The following is an 18,088-nucleotide window of genomic DNA, read 5'->3' on the forward strand; positions in this document are numbered from 1 at the left end:
ATCTTGAATTTTTTTTTTTTTTTTTGATGATGACCATTCCTCTCCAATTTGTCATTTCTGGCATAGTAGACCATGTGACTGTCTGATTTGAAATGGCCAATACCAGTTCATTTCAGCCCACTAATGCCTAGGATATTGATCTTTATGTGTTTCATTTAATTTTTGATGACTTCCAATTTTCCTAGATTCAATATTCATACATTCTACATTCTGATTATTGATGGATGTTTGCAGCTATTTCTTCTCATTTTGAGTCCTGCCACACCAGCAAATGAGGGTTCTGAAAGCTTTACACGTCATTAAGGTGGATTCTACTTTGAGGAGGCAGCTCTTCCCCAGTCGTATTTTAAGTGACTTCCAACTTGAGGGGCTCATCTTCCAGCACTATATCAGACAATGTTCTCCTGTTATTCATAAGGTTTTCACTGGCCAATTTTTTCAGAAGTAGATCTCCAGGTCTTTCTTCTTAGTCTGTCTTAGTCTGGGAGCTCTGCTGAAACTTGTCCACCATGGGTGACTCACCCTGCTGGTATTTGAAATCCAGTGGCATAGCTTCCAGCATCACAGCAACACACAAGCCGCGACAGTAAAACAAACTGAAGTTGATCAAACATGCAATCAAGATGCATTGATAATTACCGGTGACTGGAAAGAGAAAGTTGGAAACAAACATAGGATTGGAAATTGGAAAATATGGCCTTAGGGATAGAAATAATGCTAGAGATCGCATGATAGAATTTTGCAAGACCAATGACTTATTCATTGCAAATACCTTTTTTTCAACAAAATAAACAGTGGCTATACACGTGGTCCTAACCAAATGGAATACAAAGGAGTCAAATCAACTACATCTGTGGAAAGAGATGATGGAGAAGCTCAATACCATCAGTTAGAACAAGGCCAGGAGCTGACTATGGAACAGACCATCAGTTGCTCATATGAAAGTTAAGTTGAAGGTGAAGAAAACTAAAACAACTCTACAAGAGCCGATATATAACCTTAAGTATATCCCACCTGAATTTGGAGACCCTCTCAAGAGTAGATTTGATGTGTGAAACACTAATGACTGAAGATAAGACTAGTTGTGTGATGACATCAAGGACATCGTATGTGAAGAAAGCAAAAGATCATTAAAAAGACAAGAAAGAAAGGAAAAAAAAATGAATGTCAGAAGAGACTCTGAAACTTGCTCTTGAACGTAGAACAGCTAAAGTGAAAGGAAGAAATGATGAAGTGAAAGAGCTGAACAGAAGATTTCAAAGGGTGGCTTGAGAAAACAAAGTAAAGTATTATAATGACATGTGCAAAGACCTGGAGGTAGAAAACCAAAAGGGAAGAACATGCTAGACATTTCTCAAGCTGAAAGAACTGAAGAAAACATTCAAGCCTCGAGTTGCAATTTTGAAGGATTCTATCTGTAAGCAAAATATTGAATGATGCAGGAAGCATAAAAAGAAGATGGAAGGAATATACAGAGTCACTGTACCAAAAAGAGTTGGTTGATGTTCCACCACTTCAGGAGGTAGCATATGATAAAGAACCTATGGTATCGAAGGAAGAAGTCCAAGCTGCACCGAAGGCATTGGCGAAAAACAAGGCTTCAGGAATAGACAGAATGCCAATTGACATGTTTCAGTGAAAGGATGCAGCACTGGAGGTGCTCATTCATCTATGCCAAGAAATTTGGAAGGCAGCTACCTGGCCAACTGACTGGAAAAGATCCATATTTGTGCACATTCCAAAGAAAGGTGATCCAACAGAATACAGAAATTATTGAACAATATCACATGCAAGTAAAATTTTGCTGAAGATCCATCAAAAATGGTTGCAGCAGTACATTGATAGGGAACTACCAGAAATTCAAGCCAGACTCAGAAGAAGATCTGGAACAAGGGATATCATTGCTGATGTCAGAGGGGTCTTGGCTAAAAGCAGAGAATACCAGGAAGATGTTTACCTGTGTTTTATTGACTATGCAAAAGGATTTGACTGTGTGGGGCATAACAAATTATGGATAACATTGTGAAGAATGGGAATTTCAGAACACTTAATTGTGCTCATGAGGAACCTGTACATAGACCAAGAGGCAGTCATTTGAACAGAATAAGAGGATAATACTGCATGGTTTAAAGTCAGGAAAGGTGTGTGTCAGAGTTGTATCCTTTCACCATACTTATTCAATTTGTATGCTAAGCAAATAATCCCAGAAGCTGGACCATGTGAAGAAGAATGGGCATCAGGATTGGAGGAAAACTCATTAACAACCTGCAGTATGAAAATGACACAATCTTGCTTGCTGAAAGTGAAGAGGATTTGAAGCACTTGCTGATGAAGATCAAAGACAATAGTCTTCAATATAGATTACAACTCAACATAAAGAAAACAAAAATCCTCACAACTAGACCAATAAACTACATCATGGTAAATGGAGAAAATATTGAAGTTGTCAAGCATTTCATTTTACTTGGATCGACTATCAGTGCCCATGGATGCAGCAGTCAAGAAATCAAAGGACGTTTTGTGTTGCGAAAATGTGCTGCAAATACCTCTTTAAAGTATTGAATAGTGAAGACGCCACTTTGAGGACTAGGTGCGCCTGACCTAAGCCATTATGTTTTCAATCACCTCATATAAATGTGAAAGCTGAACAATGAATAAGGAAGACCAAAGAAGCATTGATGCCTTTTAATTATGGTGTTGGCGAAGGATATTCCATATAGTATGGACTGTCAGAAGAAGTAAAAACCTGTCTTGGAGGAAGTATAGCCAGAGTGCTCCTTGGAAGTAAGGATAGTGAGACTATGTCTCACATATTTTGGACATGTTATCAGGAGGGACCATTCCTGGAGAAGGACATCATGCTTTGTAAGGTAGAGACTCATCGAAAATGAGAAAGACCCTGGATGAGACTTCACAATAGGCTCAAACATAACAGTGATTGTAAGGATGGCACAGGAGAGGGCAGTCTTTTGTTCTGTTAAACGTAGGGTTGCTATTAGAACCCGCTGAGAAGTACCTAACAACAACATAATAATAATAACTACCTTACTGAGTATCTAGAATATGTGCCACGAACTTTGAAGGGAATTGAAATGAGGCTAGAAGCCAGGATGATAAGAACAGTGTAAATTATAGGAATCTTTCTAACTTCCACATGAGTTTATCTAATATCTTTTTATCAGCTTCAATCCCCTTAAAATGACAGGGTCATTTTTTTCAAGAGCCATAAGACAATTTGGGAATTCTTCCTCTCACTCCAAAGCCTGTTTTGGGGAGAACAGAAACGCAGGACTAGAGAAGACAGTGGCAGCAACAAGGAGAGAGAGTCCCTGTTGCAATGACCCTGATTTGTAGCATTGGCTGGTTTCCCTGGTATAAATACTCCCACCACTGCCAATTTAAATATACCAACATAGTGTCACTGAACACAGAGTCAGGAAGAGATTAGCACAATCAACATTTGTGAGCTGGTGAGAGCCAGTCCCAGTACATCTTGTGAGGGAAAGCACCATAATTCCATAATTATACAAAGTTACAAAAGTGAACAATGTTCAGTTTGCAAATTTTCTCAGTACTTCAGAAGGTAATTCATCTCTGTCTGGAAACTTGTGTTTATTTAAAGCAACTAAGAACTTTCTTTCCAACTACTTCCCACTTATCCTGTGTTTTCATTCCCTTGCCATCATGTTCGTTCAAGTTTTTCCAATCTGAAGATCACTCCTTTTTGTGCGTTGTAATACACCTTATACTAAACAGATAGCTCACGCTTGTTTACCATTAGCATCCAATGTGGTTGATAAATGAGGGCTTAGGACATAATTAAATACAGCCATTTAGATCATATAATCCAAGTGAAGAGGAGAATTAATATAAACATGCAAATGAAGTTAGTTCAGAACATTTTTAATTGATTGAGATGTAGTGGTTCTTCAGCTTAAATTATTTGAATATCCTCAGCGTTCCAGTTTGCTCTTTTATAGCCCAGGCAAGATAAAGTTCAGTGGAAGACAAAAGGCAGTGTAGATAGATCCTTAGAGAATTAAAACTTTGATTCTCTCCTGACTGGTTAAAGAAAGTCGAAGTCAAAGAAGTGATGAAAGCTGTTGTGAGCCTAATAGTTTTTTCTGCAAAATTCTCCTCTACCATCTTTTTCATGAAGGTAGAAGTGGTTCGCCATGATGCTAGGGAAGCTTAGTCTTCAGGGCTCCTCACTGGCATAGGTTCCTTCCAAGACCCCGGGAGGAACCTTAGCAACGTCTTCATAGGTATACATGTTCTTGCAAAATTTTCAAGAGTAGCATATTGAATTGTAATCTGTTCATTCCTCTGTCCCATTTCTCTTTTACTTCCTCTCTCTCATATTTACTCTGCTGTCAGGGGGACTGTCAGTGGCTGTGAACATTTTTGAGCATCTAGATAGGAGGAAGTCAAGATGAGAATATATTTCGTTTGGCATGCATTTATAGTGTTTACAACCATTTAAATCAATGCTAGCTATTTCTGTGTCATAGTGGCTTTCAGGTACCACTGAGTGACGTGAAGATGTGGGACCAGAGAGAGGGTGTATCGTGACAGGAACTCCAGTAACCAACACTGAAAGCATGTGGGTAGTAGAGGGAAAACAAGGTTTGAAACGTACAGTCTCAAAACTACTTTCTGGGAAATTATTTAAATCATCAGATGTGTAAAATGTAAGCAGATAATTTGATTCTTGTTGATCTCTAGTCAAAATGGAAGTTCACTCACACCAGGAATATATTCAATAATGCAGCATAAACAGTTATCAATCCATCCTACAGTTGATAGGCACTGCTGAAATAGAAATGATCAGAATTCCTATGTTTGTATGACATAAACCTGGAGAAGTTGTACAAACAGCGGAAGTTTGTGTGTGAAGTCACATGTTCTACGTCTGTCAATAATAAAACAGATTTGAACCAATCATGTTAGAACAAACATTGAATTATCTTGTCACTTGCTCTGTAGAATGCTACATTAAAAAACCATTGTCATATGAAGAGGTAATAAAGGAGCATGCAGCTGAAAATATACAGAAAAGCTATTAGAGAGCTATTACAGCTATTTCATAAAAACTGGCTTGCTTCTGGATTTCTGTGAAGTCAATGATATTTTTCAGCTACTTAAAATTTGTAGTACGTAGTGATTTCTCATTCTAAACCAATGTTCACTTTGGTACTTAATTTTGTATTTGCAGTTTTTTATTCTTTTTCTTCAAAAGGTCTCTCAGTAAAACGAGATCTACCTTTCAGGACGCACCATATTTACAGGTGATATAATTTTTTATCTTTCTCACAGAAGAACACATTTTGAGTATTATTTACTGAGAAGTTGTGATGTACCAAAGCATTTCATAGTTATGGCTTGACTTGGGAACATTTGCTCAGCCTCCCTGAGCTGAAGATTCTTTACCTATAAAATAGAACAGGCCAGCTCACAGAGTTGCTTTGGAAATAAAAGGAGGTTAAATGACACATGTGGAAGTATGTTTTAATTTATCAAGTGCTATTTAGAAAGCCAGCCTGGCACATAGGCTTTAAGAATAGACCACTCTCTGTTTGAATTCTGGCTTCACCTCATTCGCAACGTGTCCTTGGACCTATTCATTTCTTCATGTGTAAAATGGGAAAAATGTACCCACCTCATAGGGCTGTTTTAAGCATTTTGTAGTGCTCTCCATTATCATAACTGAATTATAATATTCCTTACTCATTATCAAGACCTATGTCAAATAATGCCTCTGAAGAAATACGAGGAGGTGTAGAGACCTTTTCAAATTAACTTTTATTACAATTTGTTAAAAGGTATTATTATTTTTGTACTTTTATTTGTATGAGATTCACTTATTTCACAGCCATTGTGTATTATACTGACTTTTAGTTTAGTAATTGATGGTGTTTTGCTTCTTGAGCTGGAGCAATGTGGCTAAGAAGTACAGCATGTAACAAAGTCTTAAACATTTTGTCCCATCATTTAGGATGTGAAGGCATACCAGGTCAAAGAGACAAAAGCAGGCAGTATTAAATATCCAGAACTTTGTAGGCATTATAAGATTTTATGTATGATTTGGCAAGATGAAATAATAAAGCATCTTTCTGGCAGATATAAAAAGAAAGTCTACGACCTTTCTTATTCTTTCAAACCTCTATAATTTATTTGAAAAGAATAGGGTTAAAGAGCCACCTTTAGAAAAATATATGCTCTTTTTCTTTACCTCAGCAGGGGAGATTTCTCTTTCTCTCTCGTTTAAAAAATATCTTCTCACATATAGCTGCATCTCACATACAGTTAATCAGAAAAATTGCCTTGGAATCTATATTTTGGGGGTGTCTTGCACAGCTTCAGAGATCAGACAACAAAATAGAGGCAGCCGGTTAGGAAGAAGATGACAACATTTGCTGTTACTAAAAAGAAAAAGGAGATGCTATATATATATGTATAACAAGCACTTGGGTCTAGTTTCCTGGCAACAATGCATTTTCACGCACATCCCTCAAACGGTGTGCTTCTTTTTTTCTCTGAATTTCTGCCTCTAAGTCTTGCCTTGTGGATCATGTTAAATGTTTCAGTTGTCTGTTGCTGCATAACAAATCATCCCAAATTTAGTGGTATGAAACAATAATCATTTTATTATTCTCATAGATTCTGGGGGCAACGAATTTTGCTAATGGACAGCAAGGACTCCTTTTGTCTACTCACAACGTCTGAGGCCTTAGCTGGGAAAAGTAGAACAGCTAGCGGTAGCTTGAATAGCTAAGGGCTGGAATTATTTGGAGGCTACTCCACTCATAGGTCTGGCTCCGGGCTAGGATAATTCAAATTTGGCCTCGTCTCGAAGTGTTAGCCAGAAAGTCTACTTGAGGCCTCTGCATGTGGCTTGGGCTTCTTTTTAACATGGCAGCCCATGGTGATTCAGGACTCCAAGAACGAGTGTTACAGTAAACAAAGTAGAAGATGCATAGGCGGTACAGCCCTTTGTGATCTAGCTTCAGAAGTCGCATGATGTCACTTCTTTCATACTCTACTGGTCAAAGCAATCACAAGCGCACTTGGTGTTGTGGATTGTATTGTGTTCCCCCAGAATATATGATGAAATCCTAACCCCTACACTTGTGGATGTAAATCTGCAAATAGGGTTTGTGTTATGTTAATGAAGCTATGTCAGTGTAGGGTGTGCCCTAAACCTAATCACTTCTGAGTTATAAAAAGAGCAGATTAGACAGAGGAGTGAACACAAACGGTGGATGACAGATGCTATCTGATGACAACAAAGGTAGATGAATCTACAAGCCCAGAAACTCCAAGGATTGCAGGCTACGAGAAGCTGAAATAGGCAAAGAAGACCCACATTCTGAATTCGGACTTCTAGCCTCCTAAACCTTGAGAAAATACGTTTCTGTTTTTTTAAGCCACCCATTTGTGGTATTTTTGTCATAGTAGCAGTATAAGACACTTGGATTCCAGGAAAGGGAACCTAGACACCAGCTCTCAAGTGAAGAGGTGTCAAATAATTTGCATCTATGTTTTCAAACTGCTTCAGTATACAAGTTCACCATGATAGCTGAGGATTAGGAGTGAACCTACACATTTGACTTCCTTGGACTGCACATCTCAAGATCGAAATCTTGGTGAGAAAAGTGAGGTGAGGTATCATCCAAGCTAAGAGAGACAGTGTTGTGTGCTACAAGGGGCTTTGTATGGTGGTGAAAACTTTTAAGGAACTGACGAATCAAAACTCCATCTTCTATGCTTGATATTTTTTATCTTAAGGATCAGCTTTCCTGGCAGGGTTAATAAAACTTGTTAATCTCCATGGCTGGCATGGAGATCCAATGAGATAATGTGAAGACCAATATATGATTTATATTAACATACTAGATCACCAAGGCAAAACCGAGGCAGAAAATATCAAAATTCAATAGTCCCTTAACACTCAGTCTTGGTTTAGTTTAATGGATCACAGATTATATCTAGAGGGAAAACCATGACAATCTAATAGACATTTTAAAGTGCAACTTTGTGAGAAATCTTGTGATTGGCAATTGGGAATATATTTCACTGTGTTAAAGACCTGAGTCACCCTTCAGGTCAATCATACATTATAACCACATAACAGAATAAATCTATGACCTAAAGGCATAATTATATAGTAGCAAACAATTACTAAGAGCTTACCGTGTGCTGGGTATTATGCTAAGCACTGTAAATGGATTTAATACTCTGAACAATCATATTATTATTACATGTGTGTTAGGATGAGGAAACTGAAATTTATAGAGAGCATGTACTTGATGAGGTCTGGAAACTAGTAAGAAGTGGAGGTAGAATTTGAATCCAGCCAGTATACATTATACTGCTCAATGATACAGAGCCAAGCCTATTTAACAGCCTGTTTTAAAATTTAGATCTAATTAAATCTGTTCTTGTTGTTAGGTGCTGTTGAGTCAGTTCCAACTCACAGTGACCCTATATATAAAGACAACAGAATGAGATACTGCCCAGTCCTGCACCATCCTCACAATCATTGTTAGGCTTGAGCCCATTGTTGCAACCACTATGTCAATCCATCTCATTGAGGGTCTTCCTCTTTTTCGCTGACCCTCTACTTTACTAAGCACGATGCCCTTCCCCAGGGATTGATTCCTCCTGATAACATGTCTGAAATATGTAAGGCATAGTCTCAGCATCCTTCCTTCTAAGGAGCATTTTGGCTGTACTTCTTCCAAGACAGATTTGTTTGTTCTTTACCAACATCATAATTCAAAGGCATCAATTCTTCTTTGGTCTTCTTTATTCATTGTTCAGCCTTCGCATGCATATGAGGCGATTGAAGACACCATCTCGTAGTCTTAGTCTTCAAGGTGACATGTTTGCTTTTCAATACTTTAACACTTTAAAGAGATCTTTTGCAGCAAATTTTCCCAGTGCAATGTGTCTTTTGATTTCTTGACTGCTGCTTCCATGGGTGTTGATTGTGGATCCAAGTAAAACGAAATCCTTGACAACTTCAGTCTTTTCTCCATTTATCATGATGTTGTTTATAGAAGCAAGGATGGCGAGACTTCATCTCACATACTGTGGACATGTTATTAGGAAGGACCAGTACCTGGACAAGGACATCATGCCTGATAAAGAAGATGGTCAGTGAAAAAGAGGAAGACACTTAACAAGATAGATCGAGACAGTGGCTGCAACAATGGGCTCAAACACAACAACGATTGTGAAGATGGCTCAGGACTGGGCAGTGTTTCCTTCTGTTATACATAGGGTCGCTATGAGTCGAAACCAACTTGACGGCACATAACAATAAAAACAACAGAAATTAATTAAATTACACTGAAGAGTTGTTAAATAAATATTTATTGAATTGAATTAACTAGATTTAATTTATATAAAGAAGAACAGGGCATCAGAATTGGAGGAAGTCTTTTGGTTTCTTGACTTCTGCTTCCATGGGTGTTGATTGTGAATCCAAATAAAATGAAATCTTTGACAACTTCAATTTTTCTCCATTTATCATGATGTTGCTTATTGGTCTAGTTGTGAGGATTTCTGTTTTCTTTATGTTGAGGTGTAATCCATACTGAAGGATGTAGTCTTTGATCTTTATCAGTAAGTGCTTCAAGTCCTCTTCACTTTCAGCAAGCAAAGTTGTGTCAGCTGCGTAATGCAGGTTGTTAATGAGTCTTCCTCCAATTCTGATGCCCCGTTCTTCTTCATATAGTCCAGCTTCTCAGATTATTTGCTCAGCATACAGATTGAATAAGTATGGAGAAAGTATACACCCTTGATGCACATCTTTCCTGATTTTAAACCATGCAGTATCCCTTTTTTCTGTTTGAAAGCCTTCTTCCTGGTTTATGTACAGGTTCCTCATGAACACAGTTAAGTGTTCTCTCACAGCCCACCACTCCAGCATCCCCATCCTGTTGTCCCCCATGGATCAGGTAGGTTAACTCATGGGCTCCAAGGGTGGTGACGTTTGACTGTTTCCCCAGGGCTTGGGGAGTTGAGCCAAAGGTTGAGTATCCCTCCTACCACCCTGTTCCACCCAGAGCTGGTCTCCATGAGTGTATGAGAGCCAGGCAGTCATCCATCATTACTCTTTCTCTCTCTCTCACATCACACAGCCCAAACGCCCCAGAGCAGGGTTCTCAATGAGGACAGGCTAAGGATTGACAATATCCTTCTTCCTCCAGGAGGGCTTTGGGTGAGGGGCAGCATGGTGCAGGTTGGAAGGAGTCACAAGCCTGTGCCCAGGAACCTCTGTCCCTGTGTTTCCACCCTGTCTGCTCACACCTGCCCCTCCTGTGCCCAGACCACCCGGGCCATGACACCTTCTCCCCCCTCTAACCCCTGCTCACTGCCCTCTCCCTAGAGCTTTCATCTTTTTTTCAAATCTCCCTTCTGAAGGACAAAATCTACTTTTCTGCCCATACACTGGCCCAGGGGCTCACCTAACTTGGGAAGGAAGGGTCTACTGTTAAATCTCTCTTTTTATGTTAGGTTGCCATTTTGCACATTTTATCGCTTTTCCCCTTCATGTGTCCTGCCCCTCAGCTCTTTGCCTTATCTGTGTCACTGTCACTTTAGCAGAAACACAGCAGCCATTTATTAAAAAACAAAAAACAAAACTCACTAATATTTAGTGAGAGGTTAATATGAACCAGACACTGGCTGTATACTGGCTATATAAAGAGTTGGCAAGATGAAAACTTCACCTTCAAGAAGAGCTCACAGTATTAGAAGAGAAAAACACACAGATACAGGTAGTCCCTGGATTACAAAGGAATTCCATTCCTAAATCAGTCTTTAAGTCGAATTTGTAAGTCGGAACAGTTAGGTATGATTCGTATCTACATCAGTTAGTCAAATGTTTGTCTTAGTATATAATATATAGTGTATCTCTCTATGCATAAAAAACATTAAAGAAACGTTTCCAGATATACTAAAACATCTTTAACATAATAATACAGTAATAATAATAAAAATGTTTTGATGCATGTTGAAAAGTAGCACCTGTTTGTTATTATGAGCCATTGTATGTACCTTGAATTTTTAACATAATGGGCTTTATGGTGATTGGTTTGTAACTACAGGTTGTACGTAAGTTGGGCATTCGTAACCCGGGGACTACGACGTGTACTTTCAATACTGAGTGGTAAATTTCAAGCTAGTTCTAAGACATTGTGCAGGTGCTGTAAAGGTCATTGATGTTGTTGCATGCCATCAAGTAGATTCTGACTCATAGCAGCCCTATAGAAAAGAGTAGAACTGCACTATAGAGTTTCCTAGGCTGCAGTCTTTACGGGAGCAGATCTCCCGGGGAGAAAAGATCCGGTAGGTTTGTTTGTTCTTCATTTATTTTGTGTGGAACATCTTTTATTTTATTTAACATTTTAAATAACATAAATACATTTAATAGTTTTCTTTTTTAAGTAAATAGTCCCTTTACAGTGGAAAAAAAAATGTCCCCCCCGCCCCAGCTCCACAACATTAGTCCTACTCTTCATGGCAAACATTTTTAACTCTTAACTGTTTCTTCTAGTATTTATCTCTATTTTTAGTAACAATATTCCTATATTACTTTTACTTGAATGATTAATTTTGAACATTACCTACTAGCTTCCTATTATGACAGATAAAAGTGTTGCTCTTAAACTTCATTCCTTCCTCTATATCTTCTTTCCAATGAGTTAGTTACATCAGTATTTTTAGTTAAATGTATGATTACTGTTTATCTTATTATTACTCTTTAAGTCTTGGTAACTGTGGATACAAATTGTGCACTCTGATTTTTTTTTTCTTTTTTTTTACATACTTTTCTCCTAAAGTTTGTATAATTTTTTTTTATTTGCATAATTTTCCTTGCAACTATAAAATTAATTTCAATAAATATTAGACATTGTCACTGTTGCTAATGGTCTTATTATTCTTCATATTACATTAGTTATATTTAAATGCTTCATCATATCATCTATTTTCTCAATTCCTGGGAGCCTTCCATGCTTCTCTAATTTGTACTGGTTTCTGTCTAGGTTCACTGCACTGGCGTTGCCCTAGGACACAGAATAGTCTCTCTTTGTGCTTAGAGCTACTATTTTCTGGAAACATTGCTCCCCTCTTTCTTAATTGTTTTAGTTTTCATAGTTGCCATTGATTTACGCTTATATCATCTAGAAGCTTCCTAAGAAAGGTCGCGATGGAGCTAGATTTTATGAGATATCAAAATACTTTGTTCTACCGCACTTGATTTTAGAATATGAAGTTGAAATTATTTTCTGTTGGAATTTTGAAGGCATTTCTCCTTTATCTTCTAGTATTTCATGCTGCTGTTGAGATGTTTTCTGCATCATTCTGATTCTTGTATCTTGTAAAAGAAGCTTTTTGGATCTTTATTCCTGAAGCCCTAAAATTTCACAGTAATATTTCTTCGTGTGTTTGTTATCAGTTCAGTGTGCTGAGCATTTATTGAACCCTTTACTTTTCTTTAGTTTTGTTATGGGAGAGTTCCTTGATGTTACCTACCAATGATGTTTTGTTCTGTTTTTTATTTTTTCTTAATGATTTCAGGAATCATATGTTTTAAATTTCTGAAATGTCTTTCCAAATCATTTGCTTTGGATGTCTCATATGCAACATTTAGTTCCATTTTACCCTGTATTCAGTTTGTCTTTTTGTTATAATAAATGACTTCTATCCCATTTATTTATTAATGATATATATTTACTCTTAATTTTGTACTTTTATTTTATATCATACTTTTTTAATATTAATTTTTCTGGGCACTTGATAAGATTTTTCAAGCTGCCAATCAATGCCTCTTAGAAAAATGCAGCATGGTACTGGAGCTTGTTAATTTTGTAACCTAAGGACTAAATCATCTTTTTCTTTCCCACACCTTCCCCCATAAACCCTATAGTCCTAGAATAATGCTTACTTTATATTATGTATTTAATAAATATTGTTCATTTGACATCCCACTGTGTGTTTACTATATAGAGATTGTCAGGGATCTGATTTATTTAATTGCCTGCAGTACTTGGTGTTATTAGGCATTACAAAAATATTTATTAAATGAATACATGGTAGAATTAACCTACCCAGAAAATAGTTTTTTTAAAAAATAATTTGTTGCTAAAATTAATTTTATTTGTGCAATATATGATGCAAATACTTCAGAAAATCCTATCTCCTAGCCTGTAATATCATGATCTACAGGACAGGAGAAAGGTAAGTGTGAACACTGCTTCGCTCATACTTTTTTTTGAAAGGGGCTACTGTTCTCACTATTGTACCATTATTTTTCTCTGGCAATACTTTTCCAGTTTACAATGGAATTCAGTGGGGGAAATAGGCATTCTTTTACAGAAACTTACTCAATGATCAAGGTCAATGGAGCCATCTGTTCCATAAATAGCACAATGCCTACAACAAACAATAACAAAAATATCCATTACAAAATTATCATACTTATTACGTTGTTAAATCTTATAAGCAAGACAGACCTTTAAATGGTTAATGACACAGCCTGAAGTATAGCCTACAATTTTCCCAATTTATCCCCATCTTGCTTTTCTTTCTGACTCCCTATAATTAGCCTCATGGAACACGTTCAAGATCATGAGTCTCAGGTGAGCCTGAGCCAAGTTTCCCACTCGTCAATGTCTCACTATTTCCAAGTTTTCTCACAATTTTCTCCTTTAATGTAATGCAGGTTTGCATACCAAACTCTTTGGGAAAAAGAAGAGTTCTAAAGTAATTCAGATTTGGCCCTTTGTGGATCCAAAATTGTATGCTCTGTAGAGTTTATTAAAGCCTCTTCTATGAAAATGTATTAGCACTTGTAAGTAGGCAGACTGAGCAAGTTTTTACTCAGTTACCCCAGGATTGATCTAGAGAATTCTCTCACTTGTCTACCTCTTCCTTCTTTCACATTTCATTCTTTCTTTTATGTTTAGAGGAGAGGGGACAACTTAACCCTGTTGCAGTCTTTGACAATATTTCCATCACTTTTCACTGACCCTTGATGTTTTTCAGATTGAGTAATAGGAGAGGCAGGACAGTTGGCAAGAAGATAAGAGTGAGGTACTGAGATTTGTGCTTGCCAATCCACAGAAGAATTATCAATAGCTTGGCCAGGCCTGGCACACAGTTTATTATGAATTTAAATGTATATTTCAGTCTCAGGATTGCCATCTGGTTCTAACCAGGGCTTTGAACGGATTCATTCGAGTTTCGACACCTGCTGAAAATTTGCATTTCCACCCCAGATAAGCTGACTCTACATTTTAACAGGATCTCCAGGGGATCTGATTCAGTATATCTGGGGTAGAAATGCAAATTCTCAGGAAGGGTTCGAACTGGGATGAACCGATTCAAAGCCCTGGGTCGAACACCAGACTAAAAGAACTTTAAGAAAAGCACCTAGCTAATAACCCTATCTTCCTTCCTTCCTTCATTTCCTTCCTTCCACAAACATTTATTGAATGCAACTCTGGTGGTGTAGTGGTTAAGAGCTACGGCTGCTAACCGAAAGGTCGGCAGTTCAAATCCACCAGCCACTCCTTGGAAACCCTATGGGGTGGTTATGAATTGGAATCAGCTCGATGGCAACGAGTTTGGTTTTTTTGTGTTTTACTATGTGTCAGATAAGAGGAGCCCTGGTAGCACAATGGTTAAGTGCTCCTTGCTAACCAAAAGATCAGAGGTTCAAACCCACCGGAGGCTCTGCGGGATAAAAGACCTGGTGATCCGCTCCCTTAAAGATTACTGTCTAGGGAATCCTATGAGGGTAATTCTGCTCTGTCATATAGGGTCACTATGAGTTGGAATCAACTCGACAGCCCACAATAACAAGAGCATGTACCAGATGGAGTCCCTGGGTGGCACAAACAGTTAAGAGCTTGACTATTAGCTGAAAGGCTGGCAGTTCAAACCCACAGAGGTGCCTTGGAAGACAGGCCTATTAATTTGCTTCAGAAAGGTCACAGCCTTGAAATTCTTATGGAGCAGTCCTACTCTGCACACATGTGGTTGCCATGAGTCAGAATCAACCAGACAGCAGTTGACAGCAGCAACAATGTGCCAGACACCATTTTGATGAACAAAACTGGTGGGAGGAGATTGACAAAGAGACAATATACAGACTACAAATTTTACTTATCTAGTATCTTAGAAGGAGGTCCCTGGGTGGAGCAAATGGTTAAGCGCTGCATTACTAACCGAAAGTCTGGGAGTTCAAACTCACACAGAGGCGCCTCAGAAGACTGGCCTGACAATCTGCTTCCGAAAGGTAACAGCCTGAAAACTCTATGGAGCAGTTCTACTCTGCACATATGGGGCACCATGAGTTGGAATCAATGGTAACTAACAACAACAAGTATCTTAGAAGATGGTAAGTGTTGTAAAAAAAAAAAAAAGGAAAGCAGGGAAGGGGGATGGAGAGTACAGGAAACGGGATGAGACTATATCTCTACCCAAACTTAGCAAGTCAGGGCTCAAGGGTGAGGAAAGGTACCTGTATTTTAAACAAGTTCCCCAAGGGATTATGATGCACCCTGAAGTTTAGATGCCACCGATTTAAATGAAATTCCTTGTGCCACAGTGTATCTTTTAAGTAGAGGAAGAATAGTTGTAAACATTCTTCTGCAAAAGTTGTATAGCTTTTGTTGTTCATTCAGCCTGTCTTTCTTTGTTTGCTTTTCGTTTTACAAGTACTTAGCATCTTCATGCACTTCGCATGCCTGTTAGGCTGATATCTGAAGGCTGGTTTTCAGAGGAGTTGGTGAAAGCAAGAATACCGGAAATCTCCGTCTGTAAATAAGACTCACTGGTTTTAATAAAATAACCTGAAGATGATACTTAGACAACAATGAGTTTATCATAACAAAATAATTAACTGTCATATTACTTTATTCAATTACAGAGCAATGGTTTTGTTTGGACATGAGGATGCAATTCAATTTCCTTTTGCTAACAACACACAAGGTCATAAATTTTTATTATCTTTTTCTTTGGAAACGGGCTATTTTGGAGGGCTCTAATATCATACGACCTGTTGACTAAATATTTAAACAGGGCAATGAATCTTGATGAACTTTTCCCGGTGATCTTATTAGTGAGAGATTAAAAACTGAGATATAAAGCAGATGATTTAATAAGTAACCCTCACTGTTCAGAGGCAGCATGATTGGGACTCGCTATAGGTAAAAGCAATGGAAACACAATTCTGTCGTTTCAGCTTCCCTTAGCAACCTTGAATTTCTGTGCTAGTGGATCCTGGAGTCCTAGCATGAGCAAGATGTTTGTGCAGGAAGAAACAAGATGTTTTTACCTCCTGTCCTCTGTCTAAGTCATGCGAAAAAAGATAGAAATGAGGGCAGGAAAAGAGTAGAAACATTTCCATTAATTTTTCAGTGAGAATGGATTAGTCATTTAACTCTTTAAAAAATTACTATGTCACCACTCTTTTTATATTTTTAAGCATACGAATTTAATACACTCCAATTTACCTATGACTCCAAGTAAAAACGACATAAACCCATTGCTGTTGGGTCGATTCTGACTCCTAGCTACCATATAGAAAAGAGGAGAACTGCCCCATAGGGTTTACAAGGAGAAGCTGGTGGATTTGAACTGCCAGGCTTTATGGTTAGCAGCTGAACTCTTTTTTTCTTTTTTTACTTTGTTTTTATTGTGCTTTAGATGGTTTACAAAGCAAACTAGTTTCTTATTAATGTCACAGTTTTGTGACATTAGTTGCCTATCCCACGACATGTCTACACACTCCCCTTCTCCAACTTGGTTCCCCATTACCAGCTTTCCTGTCCCCTCCTGCCTTCAGGTCCTTGGCCTTGGTCTGGGGTGCCCGTTTAGACTCATTTTGCTTTATGGGCCTGTCTAATCTTTGGCTGAAGGGTGAACTAGGGCACTTAGGTTGTTTCCATCTTTTTGCTATTGTAAATAATGCTGCAGTGAACACGGATGTGCATACGTCTGTTCGTGTGACAACTCTTATCACTCTAGGATATATTCTTAGGAATGGTATAGCTGGATCCTATGGTACTTCTATTTCTAGCTTTTTAAGGAAAGGCCATATTGTTTTCCAGGGTCGTATCATTTTATATTCCCTCCAGCAGTGCATAAGAGTTTCAATCTCCCCTCAGTCTCTCCAACATTTGTTATTTTCTGTTTCGTTTTTTTTTTTTAATTAGTGCCAGTAACGTCTGGGTGAGATGGTATCTCATTGTAGTTTGGATTTGCATTTCTCTAATGGCTAGTGATCACGAGCATTTCCTCATATGTCTGTTAGTTGCCTGAATGTCTTCTTAGGTGATGTGTCTGTTCATATTCTTTGCCCATTTCTTGATTGGATTGTTGTGATGATTAAGATTGTGTGTCAGCATGGCTGGGCCATGATTCTCAAAGTTTTGGGAATTGTATAATGCTGTGATCACTTCCCTGTTGAGATTCAATGTGTGATCACCCCCATGATTGGATCTGCTGGGAGTAGCCGATCTTTTTTTTTGTTTTTAATTGTACTTCAGGTGAAGGTTTACAGAACAAATAGTTTCTCGTTAAACAGTAGTACACAAATTGTTTTATGACATAGGTTAACAGCCCCATGACATGTCAACCCTCTCCCTTCTTGACCTTTTTTTTGGTGAAAATATACATAGCCAAAGATACACCATTTCAAAAATTTCTACATGCACAGTTCAGTGACGTTGACTACACTCTTCCAGTTGTGCTGCTGTTCTCACTTTAGATGAAGATTTACAGAACAAAATAGTTTCTCATTAAACAGAAACTATGTTGCCCTATGACAATGGTTAACAACACCACTGCAGGTCAACACTGTCCTTACTCAAACTTGGGTTCCCTATCACTAGCTTTCCTGTCCTCTTCTGCCTTCTAGTCCTTGTCCCTGGACTGCTGTGCCTCATTAGTCCCATTTTGTTTTATGGGGCTGTCCAATCCCGAGCTGAACGGTGAACCTCGGAAGTGACTTCACCACTGAACTAAAAGGGTGTCTGGGGGCCATACTCTTGGGGTTTCTCCAGTCTCT

Source organism: Trichechus manatus, unplaced genomic scaffold (genome assembly GCF_000243295.1).
Source record: "Trichechus manatus latirostris isolate Lorelei unplaced genomic scaffold, TriManLat1.0 scaffold00105, whole genome shotgun sequence".
NCBI lineage: Eukaryota > Metazoa > Chordata > Mammalia > Sirenia > Trichechidae > Trichechus > Trichechus manatus.